We start from the raw sequence: 7585 nt of genomic DNA on the forward strand, positions 1-7585 counted from the left end.
TGTAATTATAGTGTGTAGTTCGTAGTGATGGTTTTCAATAGGTCATGAATGTGTTTTATTACTCCTACCTTATAGACCGTTATTGGTGGTGGTTTGGGCACAACTTTTTCAGGGCTTGATTGTATTTTCTCTTCAATTTCTTCCGACAGGATTGCTAAAGCTCTTTTTTGTCTCTATTGGTTTCTTTAACCAATAGTCACTGATACTTGTTTGTTTCCTCGCGATTCCTTCTTCTGGACTTCTCAATCGTTTTTTGTTAATAACTGTAGTCCATTCTGTTTGTGGCTATTGCATTATTACTGATTCTTCTAATCTTATATCATAGTGTGCAGATGATTTGGTTGAATCGCTATGGTTTGCCATTTTTACATTGTTAATATTTTATTTTATTTACTTCCAAAAATAAAAAAAAATAAATACATTGTTTATTTCACGCACTTCATTTTTCAGTCAAGTATTATTTTTTGCACTAGTTTTTGACCAAAAATACTATAAATGAATTTCAAAAGGACTGTTGTAAAATAAGGCAAAATAATTTTAAAACGCTAATAAAAATGAAATGCAATCTTTTTGTCTGTTCACGTAAACACGTATTCACTACACTTTAGGTCCACGGAGAGACGGATAGCTGCATCTATTATGCGTTTTTAACACTCAATTCAATAACCGTAATAAAATACTTTCCTTTTTTTAAGAAAGTTCTTTTTAAGGTATCTTTCTAGAACTTGAAGCGCATTGAAAATACATCTTCACCCTACGAAGGTTGGAACCGAACTATCGAAGGACTTGAAACTACAATTAATTACTCAGCCACAATAATATATAGGCTAGAATTGTTTTATTATATCTACATTGAACTTTTTTCCACACTAGTATAGGTAGAGTTCTAAGCGCGTTTTTTATGTAGTGATATCCCCCGAAGCCCTAATCCACCTAATTAACAATTGTATCTGAGTAATATATTTTACTTTCATTAAAGAGCAAATTTACTTTTTACGTCCATGTATATTCCGAACAATACCACACATGCTCATAAAGCTTCCAAACTCTATAATACAATTCCCTACAAAAAGTATATTAATTCCATACTGACCGTAAGTATATCCAGTTTATCAAGAAATATATAGGTAGTAACAGAATAAACTGAAAAGATATACAGTGATATCAAAAAATTTACTCTACAAGGAAACAAGAACTTAACGTAAAATGTACATATGCTCTCTAATGAAAGTAAAATACATTACTTGGACATAAAACTAATTAGGTGAAGTAGGTCTCAAAGGAATACCCCTATATAAAAAAAATGCCCCTGAAACTCTATCTCATAGGTGGAGTGGAAAAGAGATAAATGTAAATATAATAAAACACCAACCAAAACTATTATGATTGTACAATTAAATGTAGTTTAAGTTCTTCCATAATATGTGCATTAGATGCACTAATGTTAAAATAAATCATATTTAATAGCATTTTTATTTCATTATTTTATTTAGACAGGAATTTCATTGTCACATCCAAAATGAACTAAAACTCATAGTTAATGCGGCAGCATTGCGACGTTTTAACATCATCAATTTAGTTGACATGAGTTTTCTGTTTTTATAACGGTCTCTAAAGTTAAGTTTTATTACCAAGGGCTGCTGATATTTAGTTCGTATCTAGGTATTTTTCCTTAACTTTTTATTTCAAGAAACAAACGATCATCAATATATTATCATCTTAATTTCGGGCTGCCAAATATTTTTCTTTCTTGCTATCGGTAAAAAAAACGGGACAAAAACCCTGGGTCCAGACATCCAAACTTTCGATATCGATATCCTTCCCGACAAATTCAAAACATCAACAAAAGGCCCGAACAAAAACGTCCTTCATTCGAACTAATTTGTTTAAGTTCGGCGCCAAATTCGATTACTTAACGATAATTAACCGTGGACTGTTTACTTTGCCAACTGGCTCTGATTGATTTTCATTTAATGTCGATACCTCGAGCCTAAGGTAGGATGGTTAGAGGTGGGCGACGCGGAGGTGACGGGGATATAAGCCCCGGAGGGTATTACGCAGCCGCTCTTTGAAGTTCCATCGTTACTGGACCGTGATTAATTTCATTTCCATAACACAGAATGAATCTGCTCGCTATTATAATATGCAGAAAATCTATATCGAAGAATGATCTGTATTCATTTATATAATGAAATTACCTCATCGATATTGCGAACATATCTAGCCCTAAAACATAAGTAACTGGTCTATATTATCATATTTAAAATACAATTGTTCATAATTATCAGCAAGAAATCTATGACTGATTACAATGTATCTAGGATTTTCTAATAAAAGCATTTGCAATTTTGAGATAGTATAGCGACTACGTTAGTGAAGTTACATAAATAAGCGTTTTGTTTTTTTCTCAGTACAATAACATAATTTTTAGTATATTGCATCTACACGGTTTGAACTTAAAACATTATTATGAAAATCCCTTAGCGACTTTGCGTCAAGTACCGATTTTCTTTATAGAGCTATAATTTAATGGCTTAATACTGATATTGCAACACCTATCAGTTATTAAAGCTACATAGGGCTTTCTTGCCGTTTTATTTATTATATGACTGCATGTATTCTGAGCGTCATTTCACTTTAAAAATGCATTTATTGAAAATAATTGTTTAAAATAAAAATACTAAAGCTTATTTCCATTTCTCTGGCAACATGTACGGTTGGTTTGGCAGCCGATCCAATCATCCATCAATTTTCGCACTGGTTTGCTCAGTACGCTGCGTGTAGAAAAGCTTTGCCACACAATAATAACTTCCAACTTTCGAGCCTTTTTTATTTTGCAACAATAAACCATTTAATTTGTTCGGTTGACACCGGCAGATATCTTTAGCTTTCAATCGCACCATATGCACATAAGCAAGATAAACATAAATATTATGGCTCTTCTGGACTAACTACAGCTTTTGTGACACATATGTGAAATCTAAAAATAGTCAAAATTAACTGTTAGGTTAGATTGTTTAACATTAGTTTATATTGTATGTTCACTTCATATTTTGTATTTTCAATCAAACATAAATATCACTAGGTGTTTAAGCATGTACGTTTCACATATTAATTTAAGGCTCCTAGAACCACATTCATCGTTAATGAAAGAAATAACTTAAGACAAGGTAATAACAAAAATAAAATAATGAAAACAGAAGTTTACGGGAAAAGGTTAACGTTAGAATAACATTTGATTAGGTTTTACTAGTCATAATATTTATTAAAAATTCACTGTAGATATATTTTTCTTCATGCTGGAATGAGATTATGATCTAATACTGCCAATTACTGAGACAGAGTGATGAGAGTGGAAACAACTAAAGGTAACTATATAATTAATATAGGATAAACTTATGCATAGATGTGTGTGTAAATGTTCAGAAAATACATGAACATTCGGTAAAACTCTATGAAGAGAGAAGGTATATTAACTGTAATCTTCTACTAATCTGTACGACAATAAATTTTTAAACTTTTGCATTATCATATACAATGCCAGATAAAAAAAATTAAGAAGAGAAAAAAATTATGATATAGGTGATACCTAGTGTAATATAATTGGAAAAGGAGAAGTTAATACCGACACTGAATGATTTATGGAAAAGAAATACTAAGCTCTAAATCAGATAGAAAACAATATTCAATTTAGTAATTCATAATCAACTATCTGCTTTAACTTTAATTAATTACAGGTTGCTGATTGATTGGTTTATATTATTTGTTTAACAGTCCAACCCTTTAGCATTTTTTGAGATTATTAATACAAACCAAGAAATATTAAAGGAAACTAAGAAACTAACATTCCTCCGCATGAATTACTATGTTGCTGCGACATTATTTAACCTTAAATTGATAAAAACTGATTTTAAGACATGTGGTTCCAACAATAAAAAGTGTTCGACGCAGTACTTGTTATATTTAATTAACAACAATTCAAATATCCTTACTGAAAAAAACATATATAAGTACTTTGACTACTATATTGATAACTCTTTGTTAACCCAATTAGCAGAATTTTAAAACATTTTCTAAAATTAATATCAGAGTCAGCTAAATACCTAGACATGCATTTCATTGCATTGGTTTATCACTCAGTTGCAAAACTTATTTGAGCCTATGGGATGCAAATATGGGCTTGAATTAAAACATCAAACCAACCAGTAGTCTAACGCAACCAAAACAAAGTTCTACAATTAATTACCAATGCTTATCGCTACGTAACCTACAAAGAGCGTAGACGATGACGAAGATTTAGCCTTAAAATATAAAATAAGGTTGCTAATATACAGAAACGTTCAAGCGATACAGCTACTGAACAACACGCAGGATATTAAAAGTTTGAAGCAAACCAAATCATACAAACTTGTATAGTATCAAATGTATACTTAACTTTAAGCAAGAAAATTAGATCGGTTAAGGAGTTACATTGTTATATTGGACGCCACATCAATTATAAATACTTTTCTCATAATACATCCACGACTATGTCGAATGGTTTGGATCATGAGTAAGCTTGACGATATTTTCATTTATGTGATGTAAATGACAATCGTAGTTCTAGATGTGAATTTTTTCTCAAATTAATAATTATATGTTATAATCAAATGAACAGTTATACATCATCTAGAGCCAAAATAACAAGAAATAATATGTATTAAAAATAATATGTAATAAAAATTGTAATTAAATATACTGAAAATTAAAAATATTAGAGACCTGCGCAATTCCACTTTTTTTTTTAATTATATAAAAACATGTTAGTGATCCTAAGTGTGATAGAATATAGCTAGTAAAATTAACATTTTAAGAACAAGTAATTCTAGCAAATATACACCATAGCAACAGAATTGCAGGATATTTCAAACAAGCTTGAATTTCAATCAGTCTATGTAAATGTGTATAGGGTCGTTGGACGTAACTTACAAAATTGTAGGTGAACACATAAAAGAGCCCAAGACGCTGCTAAATATATATAGACTACATACCATTAAAACTTATATTTAAACATTCTCTAATACAAAGACAATTTAATAAATAAAAATTGTTGATTTCTAATCGCAAAATAGAAAACGCCCTTGTAAAGCGAAAAAGTAAACGAGTTTAAGAATACAATTTAAAAAATAGGCACAGATGCCCTGCTATTTTTAACTATTACTACTCTATTGTGCAATAGAAAAACATGCTCCTGTAGAAGCAACAGGACCCGTCCATCACCTGCATGTTACTCATTACGGCGCTTTATACTTTTTCAACTAGCCCGAAACTGTGTACAATAGCCGAACAAAGAGACTAAATTTACATAAATAGTCGATGGTTCTAAACAAGTCCGGCGAGCGGGAATATAGCAGGATAATCAGCTGCTGCTGCTTTTTGTAGAGCGGCTAAAGTAAGTGGCAGGATCCCCCTATAGATCAACTATGTCGAGGGTGAATAATAAAACAATTTTAGGGGATGTCGTCGAATATACTTTCGGTCGTTAACATATTTTTTACTATTTTAGAATAAATAGACAAAATGTTGCTTAACCTCTATGTCTGAGCATTATGTGTGTATGGAAATAAAAGTTCACCGACAGTATAAAATATATGTAATGGAGAAGAATAATTCGCAAGACCTCGAAAAAAACGTTAAGTAGATTGATGATGAAAAATTGCTCTAATACATTCAAGACAGGAACACAAAGAACCAAGAACAGGAAAATTTTACAGGAACTTGTTGCAGGAAATAAGGGACGTCCTACAATGTATAGCGGGTTATTTTAAAGTTATTAATTATTTTTTAGGGTAAATTTATACCACTTAAATGTAAGATACTAGTGGAAACGTATATTACTTCCAAAATGTGTTTTATTTAAAAGAATTTTAATCATTGAGATAATTAATCATTGAATTTTAATCATTCTTCATGTGGTATGAAGTAGAATGACTATTCAAATTAATTGTGTTCAACAATATAAAATCGTTTACATCTTTTTTCGTATTTAAAATACAAAAGCTATATTTAAAAAAAAAAGACGTTATATTTAAGTGATTCCCGATAACCATATTGATGCATAAACCCCTCGTCAAAATGTACCATAAAGAAAATAAATCATCCTCTTTAATAAAAGACACCATCCCCAACTATTCGAAACTTCCCCGAATCAGAATCTATTCGAGCACCCAACGGATGAGCAATAACGTTCAAGACGGTTACAGAAACTTGATATAAAAAATGGGCCGTTATATAACCACCCTTTCTTAACAGTAACTGGCCAGTAGCGTGGAAATATCCAGTGGATCCTTTCATAACATATAATCTTCAGTCAAGATTATCGGTGAATTTAATAAACTGCCTTTTTTGTTTCAAACTATTTTAATATAATATCAATATTTTTTATAAAAGGGTGAGTTTTTTATGGGAAATTTCGCTTCAATAATTTCTTTTGAATTTCTTATGAAGAAAATATATAAAGATGATGAATTAAGTGTAATGCGCAGAATATATATGAAATTCAAGTGGCAACGACAATTAGGTAATAGACATTTTTATTAATAACAGCGGATAAAATATATTGGATGCCGTATAATCTAAGAAGTAACTGAGCTTAGTGAAACTCAAAAAGAATTTGAAAGTATATTGCTTCCTTTTGTAACTGACCCTACAAAACAAATAAAGTACGTACGATAATAATAAATATTAAACATCAAACATAAAACCGGTTATCTATTAACGGTAAAGTTAAGCATTGGCAGGATTTGTTATAGTGTGTATTATATATTACTCTAAGCCTTCATCAAGATCAGTGTTAGTTGCAATTAATGTAATTAACTTGGCTTACGTTGAGTTCAAACAATGTCACAAACATTGGATAATATAGTGAACTGAAAATAAATAATAGATTAATCTGTCTTCGAAAACAATTTCAGTTGCTAGCTTATTTATATATTATAACTAACAACAGGATCATTCAAAACGCAATCCAAGTATTGATCCTTCTATTGTACACTAATTATCACGTTAAGGGCAGAATTTCCGGCCCATAGAAGAATACTGAAATAGCACATTGGTTGAATACTTTTTAATACTTTCAGAATACAGATAGGAATATTTTCAATTTGACAAATAGGAATAGTCAACTTTCCATGTGTTTGAAATTGAACTGGGAGTTAAATTCAGTGAGGTTTTCACGCAAAGGTTGAAAATTTTTCACATACCCCATATAGAGACAAATACACAAGCATCCAAAAGTAACTTTCAAAAGTTATGATTTAATACACTTAAATGTTAATCAAACTCTAGACTAATATTTAGTTAAAGTTAGTTAAATACATTTTGTATTAAATATTGTATTCAAATTAATTTACTACACATTTTAATTAACAATATCTTACACTCGATATGCTTAGTACAATCTTTATTTACAAATTAATTTATTACTACTGGTCTGTTGTACTTGCATTAATATACAAGCAACGCCTCCCTGGCCTTTATTGGCCTCCTCAAAATAGTCACCCTTATATTAATTTTACTTGCAAATTTTGCTAATTATTCTTATTAA

Source organism: Rhynchophorus ferrugineus, unplaced genomic scaffold (assembly GCF_030347505.1).
Source record: "Rhynchophorus ferrugineus isolate W39M unplaced genomic scaffold, kcgeb_rfMv2 rfM4, whole genome shotgun sequence".
NCBI classification, from domain to species: domain Eukaryota; kingdom Metazoa; phylum Arthropoda; class Insecta; order Coleoptera; family Curculionidae; genus Rhynchophorus; species Rhynchophorus ferrugineus.